Here is a 12,110-nt window from a genome sequence, read left to right on the forward strand (position 1 = left end):
TCCTGCTCCCATGTCCATGCATCTGCTTCTCTTCTTCCTTTTCTTGCCTGGAAGAGGAGCTAAGTATCATTTTCACTCTGCCACCCCATAAGGCCTTGTCACTGCTCAGCATGGGCGGGGGGCGGGGCCAGGCCCTCCCCTCAGGACAATCTTCCCCAGAGGCTCTGGGGGCTCAGGCCCAGTGTTCTCAGATGACCCCTGGGCCCCTGCTTCCTGAGCCAGCTGTGGGCCTCAGTGTGATGAGTCACGCCTTCCTTCTGCCTAGGACATTTCCTCTGTCAATTTTAAGTAATCGCTCATTTTTCTGTCTTCTTTCTGAAACTCCCATTAGTCAGATATTTTACTCCGCTGTGAATCATCTATAACTCTTACATCTCTTCTCTATTTCTCCATCTCTCCTTTTTTTTTTTTTGAGACAGGGTCTTGCTGTATAATTAAGGCTGGCTTAAACTCACTCTACAGCCCAAACTGGCCTCAAATTTGAGACCATCCTCTACATCAGCCTCCTGAGTGCTGAGATTACTGGCATGCACCACCACACCCAGCTCTATTTTTTTTAAAAATAAGATATGTTCTGAAAGACTTGTTGGACCCTAAACTCCCCCGTTTTATAGTATTTTATGTTAAGCTATCATATTTCAAATATATCTGTGCCTATTCCTCATACCACCCTGTTCTTGCATTGTGGATATGCAATTTTAAAAAAATCTTTCTGAGGATAATAATTACTTGTAGTTGAATTTTGTTTGGTCTTGCAGCTTAGCTGTCACCTCCAAGGTCAGCCACTATCTCTATGGGTCCTCATCAGTCTCTGCGTCACCACCTTCTCCCAAAAGCCAGGTACAGGACAACACGCAGGAGCTGCAAACACTGGGGCCTCCCACTCCTCCACAGGCCCCACAGGGTGTCCCAGTGTGCTCAGAGTGTGGAGACAAAGCTAGACCACAACACTCCTGATTGTCAAGGGCAGGTGAGTGTGTGCAGTCACTCCTGAGAACATCAGTGGCCACCTGCTGGGCCACAGCCACCCATCTCTTCTGCAGGATCTGCTGTGGCTGCGGCCATTTTCCACTGATGAGTCCCAGGTGTGCGGAGATGCTGGACACTTTGGCCCTCAGCTCAGCACTTCGAGCTGCTGAATTCCATTCCATTCTCCTGGATGAACCTGCACCCTGGGATGACACACACAGCGGGTCACGAAGGCTTGGGGAGAAGGTCCATCTCAGAAGGGACCAACCCACAGGGGACATTGGGAAGGCTCTGCTGCTGTATCACTTGGAAACCCCTGTGTTGTGGAGGTGTCGGAAGACCTGCAGCTGCTTATTCATCTTCCCGCTCTGCTCCACAGGATGCAATGCGCTTCCGGAGGCAGTCGGGCCACTGACCTCACTCATTGTGCCTCATCTTCCTGCTTTGCTCTCTTTTCTCAGCCAGAGAGGACTTTACCTGCCAATAAAAGGCTGAGGACAGCACTGGTGCACCAAACTTTCACCCTGATAAAAAGAAAGCCAGCAGCCTGTGGCCATGTGACCCATTTCCCTGCATGCTCACCACAGTGGCTTCCCTCAAGTGGGAAGAGATATGCCAACTCACTTCCTAATCACCAGCATCTTTTAAAAGTAGATCATCACCCCTTGTTCATGGTCAAAATGTCACATGCATCAGCCTGAATTTAAGATACCAGCTGTGGACTACTGCAACAGTGGTTTGAGTTTTTATGGACTCTGGGACATTTTCTTCAAACAAAAGGAAGCACAAAACCAACATATTAAACATTCAGGAAAAGCTGCCCTGGTGGAGGGCAGGGACACACAGACACCCAGCTCCAGCCTTCCATCCGGTGGGGACTCCAGGCACCCAGAGGCTGTGGGGGCCTGCAGGGCTCTGGAAGTAGCTTCTCTGGAGGCACAGAGAGGCTGTGCTTCTCCTTGGACGGGGCCGGCATGATGGGAGCAGCAGAGAGCAGTGAAGTTGGGTAGAAGCAAGGGGAGGTGGGGTTGGGGAGGGAATAGGAATCTTTGGCTGTGGCAGTGAACAGGAAGTGCTGACCAATCTTAATCAGTGTGATCCCATGGAGATCAAGAGGTCAGGAACATGCCCGGAAGGGGCCCAGTGACTAGTTGTCAGGCAGCTCCTGCAGTGAGTAAAGTCCCTTCCCCATCCTGATAGCCTTTAAACAGAAGAAGGAGCCCCAGACCCCATGCCCTCCTTGCAGCCCCCGTCCTCGCCCTTCTAGGCCCAAGGGATGAAAGCCACTACCTGCATCTCACAGCCTCCAGGAAGGCAGCAGTGACTTCCTCGACTATATACTTAGTCAGACCTGTACCTGTTGGGTCCTTGACACAAAGACAAAAGCTGTGATGCCTGTGGAATCAGATAAATTACTACTTTGAAATAACCTGAGACATCACAAACACTAGGATCCATGTGGAGGGAAATGTCACTGGGCCAAGAATTAGAACAGATCCCATGCCATCCCTGTGCCCAATGTCTGTGGAAGGGAGCAGCTGAGTCCGCCTTGTAAAGTGAAAATGATTACTATTACTGGTTCCTAGTCTGAGAGCCATTTTACCAATGATCACTTATATTTAAAATTTTAAGTGACACAAGAATGCACCTGGTCCTGGGATAACTACAGAGTGCTTTCCTGAATGTTCAACTCGATTGTGAACTGGGGAACAAGGCTTCAAACGCTCATCAGTTACTATGAACAAAGTAGTGAACACTAGGGAGGAGTGGAGGCACCTTGGCGAGTTGAGGTCCTGCTTTTAAGTTCAGTGTTACGAGCTGTCGGCCTCCAGCACCTGTGCACCAACACACCTGGGTCTCCACTTGTGCTCCAGCAGCCTTCTGTCCTCAACAGGCACCAACTGCACCATCACACACAATCACAGAGTATGCAGTCTAGGAAGTTCAAGTCACTCTAGCATCCCCCAGCAGGAAATGAGCTTTGTATCAGTCAGTATTTACTAAAGAAACTGATATAACACAAGATATACAAATACATATATGTGAATTTACAAAGTTGGCTTACAATGGCCAACCACAGAGTCAGATGAGGAAGAGTCTAGAAGGTCTGTCTGCACACTGGAGATGGAAAGATTTAGTCAAAGTTCTGGAGCTCACTGCAGTGTCTTATGCAAGTCCGTATCAGGAGGCCGATGGGTCTGTGATGGAAGGCTGAAGAATCTATACCGGAAGGCTGAAGGATTAATGTCAGAAGCCGAAGAGTCTGCACTGGAAGCTAGGAGATAGCGCAAGGTCCTGAGTTCAATCCCTGGTACCAAAAGAAAAGAAAAAGCCCTATGTTGGCCACCAATCATTGGGGACCCCTGAAACGTTATTGGAAACCTCTGCAGTAGGCTGCAGTCTCCTGCTCAGTGTATGATGCAAGCCTGAGAATAATTCTTAAAACACAGAATTAAGAGACACAGAAAGCAGGGTACCGGGATGCCAGCTTTAGCAGAAGGTGCTGGTCCATCCAAGCCACTCATTTTTATTAGTAATTAATTGGGGTAAAGGCAAGCTACATCCAAGGGCAGGCCTACAAGAGAAAATCCGCAGTCACGTGGCTTTTATGGAAATTAATGGAGACAAGGCTTGTATAGGAAAACGACAAAGAATTTTCAAATTAGGACCAGAACAGACAAAACATGTGGTTGTAATGAGAACACTGTCCTTCTAGTTGAGAAGGTTTTAGTTGTGGGAACAGAATTTGGTTGTGAGTTATTCTGGCCTTGGCACATAGACTTTGGCTGGACTCATTTTTTATTTTTTTTATTATTTTTTGGAGGGGGACCAAGGATCGAACTTAGGACCTTGCGCTTTCGAGACAGGTGACAGAAACACTGAGCTAAATCCCTGGCCCTTAGACTCATTTTTTAAAACACGCCAATTGTGGGGTTAACTCTTTATAGCCTGTACTGCTTGTAGCCTGCTTTGGGGATAATCAATATTCCAGTCTCCCACAGGAGATAATGTCCAAGATGAAAGTGAAGACTGGAGCTCCTCCGAAGAAACAAAAGCAGATCTGTCCTTCCTCATTTCCCCTTTCTACCATCCAGGCAACGAGCTGCCCTAGGCGTCTCTTAACTAAACTTCTCAAGTTGACAGAATCAATCAACCATCACACCTTGCAAACCATTCCTGGTTTTTCCGGTGTGTTAGAAGCCCCCTCAAGCAGAAATCTGCACTTTTCTGCATAAGAGGGGGGCAGGTAGAGAAATATCACCATGTATGACACTAGATGGGAGGAAGAGCAGTCTGCCTTCTCTGGGTGGGGTTCTCCAGGTGGTCTAGGCCTGCACGAGACAGCTCAATTTACTGGAAGATTCTGGAGACTGCCACAATCTAGAGATTTCTTGCAGGTCTCATTATGACGAGTGGGTGTGAGCGTCATTTAACAATGATCAAGAGTTCGTGGAGAGTGCTACAGCACTTGCCCCCTGAAAGAGCTTTGGGCCCCGTCCTCCGTCTCCTTTTCTGAAGACCCTTCCAAGTCGCTGTGCAAGGGACAGGGGGTGGCTCCCCAGCTCACCGGGTTTGTAGATAGCTCAGGGGTCAGCTGCATCCAAGTCTCAATTCCAGCTTCTAAAGGTACCGTTTCATTATTTCAACTGACAGGGTCAGAGCAGGGATGGGGATCATAGGGTAAGAATGGGCAGGTCCAGGGGCTAGAGCCCCATGAAGCGGGCAGACAACCCAAGAGTGCCTCCAACAGCCCTAATAATAGGAAGGTGACAGCAGGGAGCATGAGTACAGTCTCCATGTTCCACGGAGCTGAGTATAGACTGAGGCAGGGTGAGGGCCCTGCTCCCACCAATCCTGGCAATAGGACTCCTTCCCTCTGACTCTCTGACATGCTTTCCTTCTTGGAAAATGAGGCTGGACTGGACCTATGCCAGTGACGACTTCCACTGGGATGCAGAACCATGCCAGCCATTTCCCATCGAGAAGGTCCACTCCCCTAGCAGTCTAAGACATTTCATCATTAATTGAGTGTCTAGTGTGTTCTCAGGTTTATTTCCCTGTCATTCGGAGGAGACCATATACTAGGCATTTCAGTTGCATTTTGCTCTTTTTCTCAAAGGGAAGGATATGTTGCCAAAAATACTCATGAACTTGCTTCCTCATATTGATGATGGTAAAAATGGTTTATTTATTTGTACAATTACATCCACATTAAATTTGCAGCAAGGAACAGTGGTGGTAATAGCTGGAGCTCTACTTCTTCCTAGTTGCTAAGAGAATACCAGGCTCTGAGAGGTCTCCAGTCACAGCCCCCAGGACTCAGAAACGCATGCCTCCTGCTTTCCATGTGGCTCACTGCAGAGCCCAGACCATAGAGACCCTGAGACCGTAGAGATGTGTCCAGCCTGGTAGGGTCTAAATAACCCTAGAGCTTCCACCCAGGCTGTTGTGTGTCCAGCGCTCCCCCGAGAGCTCTCCCCAAAGCTCCTCCAGGATTGGCTGCTGCACTGAGAGACCACTGTTCCCACCCGCGTCACCCTAGGAGGGATCCTCCCCTGCAGAGGACAGACTTGAAGATCAGTAAGTAGAGACAAACAATAGCCACTCTAAAATAGCACAAAAGCTGTTGTCATTCCCTTCTGAAAGTGTTACACATTCCATAGCCAGATAAAAAAGGAAATTAGGGTGGAAGCCCTGTGTAGCACAGGTTGCTTTGATCAGTATGGAGCCAGAGTGTCTGACCAGGGCACATCCACAGCTGTTGCTTCTCTCTGCACCAAGCATTGTGAGCTCCTGGCATGAATGCCCTGGGGTCGAGATGTGTCCTGTTTCCCAGCAAAACTAGACTGAAAATTCAAATCCACCCTTAACTCAGCCCAATATGGCCCACAGCTTTCTTTCCTGGGCTTCTCTCAGGATTCTTATGGGCCAGAAACTCAAAGCTGTGTTCTCCCTGCAGGTACCATGGAACATTGACAACATGAAAGCTGGAACTAGGGACCCACAGAAGAATCCAGGTCATATGATCAAGAATTGTGGAAGCTCAGAACAGGGTGGCCAGGTATCAAGAGACTGAGGGGCTCCCTCTCCTTATGAGAAAATCTTGTCTTGCACAAGATTGCTCGAGCTCAGTGGATATCAGAGTGGTGTTTAGGAAGAGGGGTGGCTGTAAATGGTGTGATCAAGGCCTAATATGCACATCAAATAGATTTTTTAAAAAATAGCCTGATAAACATGACAAACCCATTAAAAAATTAAAGTCATGTCCTTCCCAATTTTAGCAAATCAACTTTTGTAAGATGTCTTCTAGGCTCTGAGTCTTCCACATTTGAGAGATAATGGTTTTGCATTTGCTTGTTTGGTTGGAGTCTTCCAGTCCCAGGGGACCAGCTGCACTGCACCCATCAGGTGGGTGCATGGGTGACCAGTTTCTCGGGGATTGCAGCTCTAGCTTCCCACTAGCACAAGACAGTCACCAAAAGTCATTTGTGTTTGTATAGTTTTCCTTTCTTCTAGGTCAGCTTCTCGAGAACATTCCCAGAGCAGGATTGAGGACTTGGTGAATCTTTCCAGGTAGTGTTCCTGAGAAGGTATTGCATACCGAGGCATAACAAGGGCCGAGGCTCATGCCTGGCAAGCAAAATTCCATGTGTAAACGAACACAGACGCCCAACAGATAGACGCAGCAAACCCTAAAGATCCTCTTGTCACTGAAGGCCACAGTGACATCCTTGTCCTATTCCTGATCTCAGAAGCACATTGCTTAATTTCCAAACACACGGATTTTCCTAGAATTCTGTTCCAAATGTTTTCTGCATGATTCCAGCCCTCTGAAATGTGTGGCAACTCACTGCCCAGGATACAGTCAATTTCTGCACATTTTGCAAATGTTTCTTCTGTGCTGAAAACTTTAGAGTCCTGTAACTTGCACAGATTTCTGGTTTTAACCCTTGCTCCTCATGACATTGTAGGTACAGCTGTCCTGCCTTCCTCCAACGACCTCTTCCCCAGAGTCCCTGGCTGCCTTCAGGTTTCTGAGGTTCTGGTCCTGGCTTTCAGGTGACATCACTATGAAGGTTCAGGACTCTGGTCTTGCTGGGACAGCAAGGGGGAGCCTGTGCCTTTCGTCAGTGTCAGTCCACCGTCCCCGTGACTTCGTGTTTAGTGGCTGATGACTGCTGAGGCAACGTGAGCTCCTTCTTCTCTGCCCTGCCCTGACTCTACTGCAGTTACCTGGAGTCTCCTGATCCTTCCTGTCATCTCCTACTGCACTTGATCCTCTTACCCAGCTCAGAATCCCACCTGCGTCCCCAAGGGCCCAGGGACGGTGTCTGAGCCCTGGCACAGGGAATGGAGAGTGACTTGACCAGTTTCTTACTCCTGCTGATGAGGCCCACTCTCTGCCTGGTCCCAGGTGCTTTAGGAATGGGCTGGCTCCGCTGCACAGCCCTCCCTGCAGGACGCAGGCATCTCTGGAACTCCTCTGGTCAGGTGCCTGAGTGGCTCACACTGAGCACAGCAGTGGACACCCATGATCAGCAGTTGCGGGCACATTTGCCCTCAGAGCTGAGTGAGTCTGAAGGAATCTGAGAGTTGTTCTTAAACTACAGTTTCTAAGGACTAACAGTAGAACCAGCTGCTTGACTTTAATGCTTGGTACCTTTGGTGGGAGGGCAGAAGACACAAAACCAAAGCTCAGATCTAAAGGTACAGTTAAGGACACATGAAAAACTGGGGGTGCAGCTGACGTGCACATGTGGCTAGAGAGTATGAGGGACTGAGTTCTATCCTCTGTGCCACAAAAAATGATATTATGGATTTCATTGTGCTACATACCAAAATTTTATATTATATTTGAGATAATAATCTATTATATGTAATGGCCCTTACAGGACATCACTTGGTAACATTTCATAGCAATTCTATTAAATGCAATATTAAAGTTAATATTGTACCAAAACATCAATTAAGGCTGAAGCTGAACACAAAGGTATTACCTGCATATTCATAGCCAAAAATAGGCTTTGGCATTTCTTTTCTTCAGAGTACCAATAGAAACTATACAATATCAAACATCCAAACCTAGTCCAAGATTTAAAAAAGGATCCTCTGCTTAAAATGAAATCCACAAAATGCAATGTGTACCAGGATTGGATCCTGGCGCACAAGTACATTTGCAGAAACCAACACTGATATCATTAACTGAACTCCCCAGACTTTCCAGCTTTCATGAGTTGTATATAAATCCACATCTCAGGACAGATTGCAAGGAGCTGCTATTTAGCTGGCTCTTCTGGTCTGATCTTGTTGAGAATCAGACTTACTTTGTGCCTGGCAAGTGCATTAAAGGCCAGGCCACATAGGCTGTCAGGGACCAGGCCTGATTTTTCAGGCCCTATCACCAGGCTGCATACGGTAGCAATGTTAGCTTGGCAGCCAGTCCCTGAAGGGCAAATATGCCCAGGCCCCTGGTGAATGGCTCTGGCTGTGTCCCTGAACTCACTATACCGATCCAGGCACATCCACGTGTGTGCATGCACACCACCCTGGATGCCCACACAGCAGAGAGGTTTTACATGTCTTACACTTTACACCCACTTTGCCATCAGTTCATGTGCCATCCAGGTGAATGAGCAAGCAGAACACAGCTCCGACTGCCCTGCAAATTGGCAACTATATACTGAGTACTGTCAGAGACTTCTCAACATGCTGGACACAGAGATACCGCCATAAAGATGAAAGTCAAGGCCTGCAGAGAGCCAGCCCCATAGTCTGCGCAATTCCCAGGGTCCTACCTGGAATTACTCAGCACCATCAATACTGCTTTTCCATCATCTTTGCTAACAGACATTTGCCAGGCATCTCCTGAATATCGGGGTTGTGTTAGCTTTCCCACCACTGGATAAAATACCTAACATAACTTCAAGGAGGAAAGTTTCGTTTTCAGTCCATGGTTGGCAGGCTCCAAGGCAGCAGCATCATGACAGAAGGACGTGACAGAGCAGAGATACTTAATTAAGCAGAGCACAGGGGAACAGTATAAGAGGGGAAGGGGACAGAGCACATACATAGAACCCAGGGGCACATCTCCATGACCCACACAGACACACCCAGAAGTGAGCTTTACCAGTCCCCTGAGTACTGAATCCAGTCAAGTTGTCTGCTATGATTAATGGTCACAATCCACCCCGTCAACTTGACAGCCAGACTCATCTCCTCATAAAAACATTGTTTTCATCTTCAAAGACAATAGCAAGTTCATAATTCTGCCTCACACAATACAACTATCCTGTACACAACCTGAAATGCATTCATTCCCTCCCTAAAGTCCCAACATTTTTCAAAAGCCCAAGTCTAAGCCTTTGCTGATACTCAAGGCATACTCTTAGCTGTGAACCTCAGTAAAAATAAAAAACAATTTACATAATCCCAAAGTACATTCCCATTTCAAAAGAGAGGATGGAGGATAGGAAAAAATCTGACCAAAGCAAGACTGAAACCCAGTAGGGCAAAAATTTAGTTCTGGAGCACTAGGCCTGGCATCTGGGGCACATGATAGCAAGGTACAAGTTCCAGAGGGTTTGGCCAGCCCTACCCCCATAGCTTTGCTGATTGCAGCCCCCATAGTCTCTCTTTTGGTCTGGTTCCACTCACTGCCTGCAGCTTTCCTCAACAAACGTTCCACACTTCTGACACCTCCAGTCTCCTGGGATCTCCCTCACTTCTGGCTTCATTTCCACGGCTACCTCACACACTACCCACTTAGGAGCTCCTTGCCTGGCATTCCAGGGCTGTTAAAGCCTGACCGGAAGCCTTCCTGGCCCTGTAACTCTTGCATTCTAAACAATGGTAAAACCACCATCATGTAGATGATGCCAAGGTCTTGGACTATGGGTACAGTGGCTCTGGGTGCCTAGATAGCTGAGCACAGTGAAATGACCCCAGGGAACCAATTTTCTAGGATGCCCTTCTCAAACAGGAGGGCTCAGGGACTCTCTTCTCAAATGAAAGGTTGACATTTTTATTGCACCTTTGGACCTGTGATGGGTGGTATCTTGCTGATTTCTAAGATGTCTTCAAGGAATCTTTCTTCTTGCCCTTATACCAAGTACTTGGTTTCTTTTTAATTATGCTAATCTCCAGCAACCACACCTACTTTGGCCTCAACTTTACAAGTGGGCCAAAATTTAAATTTTTCAAATTTTTCTTTTCCACTTTTGGTCCCCAATTCTCAGTATAAATCTGGTAAAAGTAGCCAAGAGTACCCATGTTGCAGCCTTAACACTGGGTTGCTTTGAAATTTCTTCCACCAGGTAGTTAGCCCCCTGGCCTTACTCTCAGTCTCCTGAAAAGTCTGAGGGCATGGACAAAAAACAAATGGTTTGCAAAGTGTCAGTGGCCTCCAGTCCAACTGTCAGTGGAGTCCTTGTCCCCAGCTGAAACTTCCTGAGCCTGGCCTGACTGTCTGCATTCCTATCAGAATTCTGGTCTTCTGGGCTCTAATAAGAGCCCATCAAGCTCTGCTGTATAGCATTCTAGGGATTCTATAGTGGGCATCTCTAAATCTTTCCAAACTCCTCTCACAAATCAATTCCAAATGTCTTTGAACCACATGGTCAGGTATAATCAGAACAATGGCCCCATCTCTGGTATCAACTTTTTGTATTAGTCAGCTTTCCAATTGCTGGACAAAATACCTGACATTCACAATTTAAAGGAAAAGAGATTTACTTGGCTCACAGTTTCAGGGGCCTCAGACTATGGCCAATTGGTTCTAAGGCAGGAACATCATGGTGGAAGGGTGTGGCAGAACAAAGCTGCATAGTTCACGGCAGCCAGGAAGCAGAGCAAGGGAACAACACCAGAGAGGAAAGGGCTAGGAACCATATCTAGTTCCTGTTAGGGTTTAGATCTAAAATGTCCCTCAAAAGTCTCATATGTATGGAAGGTGATTGACTCATGAGGGCGCTATACTCGTTAGTGGATGGATCCATTGGTGCATTTGGTAGCTGAATATGCCGTTAGGACTGGGGCCTTGTTGGAGGTGGGTAACTGGGTGGCATGACCTGGAAGCTTCCTGCCTGCCTGAGTTGAACAGCTTTCCTCTGCCACACCCTTTCATGGTGCTGTTTCTGCCTTGGACCCAGCCAACCATGCATGCACTGAAATCATGAGACAAAGTCAACCTCTCCTCCTTGAAGCTTCGGGTGTTGGGGATTTTGTGTCAGTGACGGGTGTGCCAATACAGTGCCCAAGGTCACACCTCATGACCCACATGAACACACTCAGAAGTGAGCTTTACTAACCCTGAGGACATTTCCTAACCCAGTTGAGTTGTCATGCCACAATTAAGTCACAGGGATTGTTCTAGTTATTTTTGACAAATAACAGTAACTGGGTAAAGGAAATTATTTTAATAGAGTCCCTCTGAATATGATGTGCAGATTTTATAAGGCTAAGAAACCTTAATTAAGTATCTTCAGATACTGGCTGTATTGTTAGGTAGCAAGTCTTACCTCCATGTTCTACTGTAGAAGCACAGTTTTCTAAAAGCTAATGCTTGGGAACAAGTCCATATTAAAGTAAATAACTCAAAATCTCAGGCAACCTTTTAACTTTCAGCCTACAAAGTCTTCTGCCAAACTTTCCAACATTAACAGTCCATGTGAAGATCATTAGCTGAGTGTAATGGGCCCAGCTGCCAACAGCTCGTCAGGAGAGGGTTAGGGTTTAATCTCGTTCACATCACATTATTCCCTCATCTGAGTTGATCTAAACTTGGCTGAGGGCCGGGGATTTAGCTCAGTGGTTCTGCTGCCTGCCTCGCAAGCACAGGGACCCGAGTTCGATCCCCATGTACCAAAATAATAATAATAATAAAGTTGGCTGAAGTTTATTCAGCCTGGCAGCCACTGAGACACACTAATATGTGGAATGATTTCTCACAAAATGCCCCAATTCTGTGCACATGCAGAGCATAACAATGAGTTATGAGCAGTGAGTCCTGTCTGTCCAGCGGCTCTGCAGGACAAAGCTTTATGCAAAGGATGCTGTTATGTTACGAAGGTTAGGATTCTGAGAGGCAGGTTGACAATTGTCCCAGCCAGTTCCTCTCATTGTGTTATCTCCACAGCGGTGCC

General features: G+C 47.2%; 1 protein-coding gene across 1 annotated transcript in view; it reads right to left on the minus strand.

The window, feature by feature from the left end:
• Rasa3 (RAS p21 protein activator 3) overlaps nucleotides 1-12,110 on the minus strand; it is a 126,403-nt gene that overhangs the window by 90,962 nt on the left and 23,331 nt on the right. The gene's annotated exons all lie outside the window — the stretch shown is intronic.

The sequence above is a fragment of the Heterocephalus glaber genome, unplaced genomic scaffold (genome assembly GCF_053883595.1).
Source record: "Heterocephalus glaber isolate CG9 unplaced genomic scaffold, H.glaber_assembly_v1.0 deba00001579, whole genome shotgun sequence".
Classification (NCBI taxonomy): Eukaryota; Metazoa; Chordata; class Mammalia; order Rodentia; family Bathyergidae; genus Heterocephalus; species Heterocephalus glaber.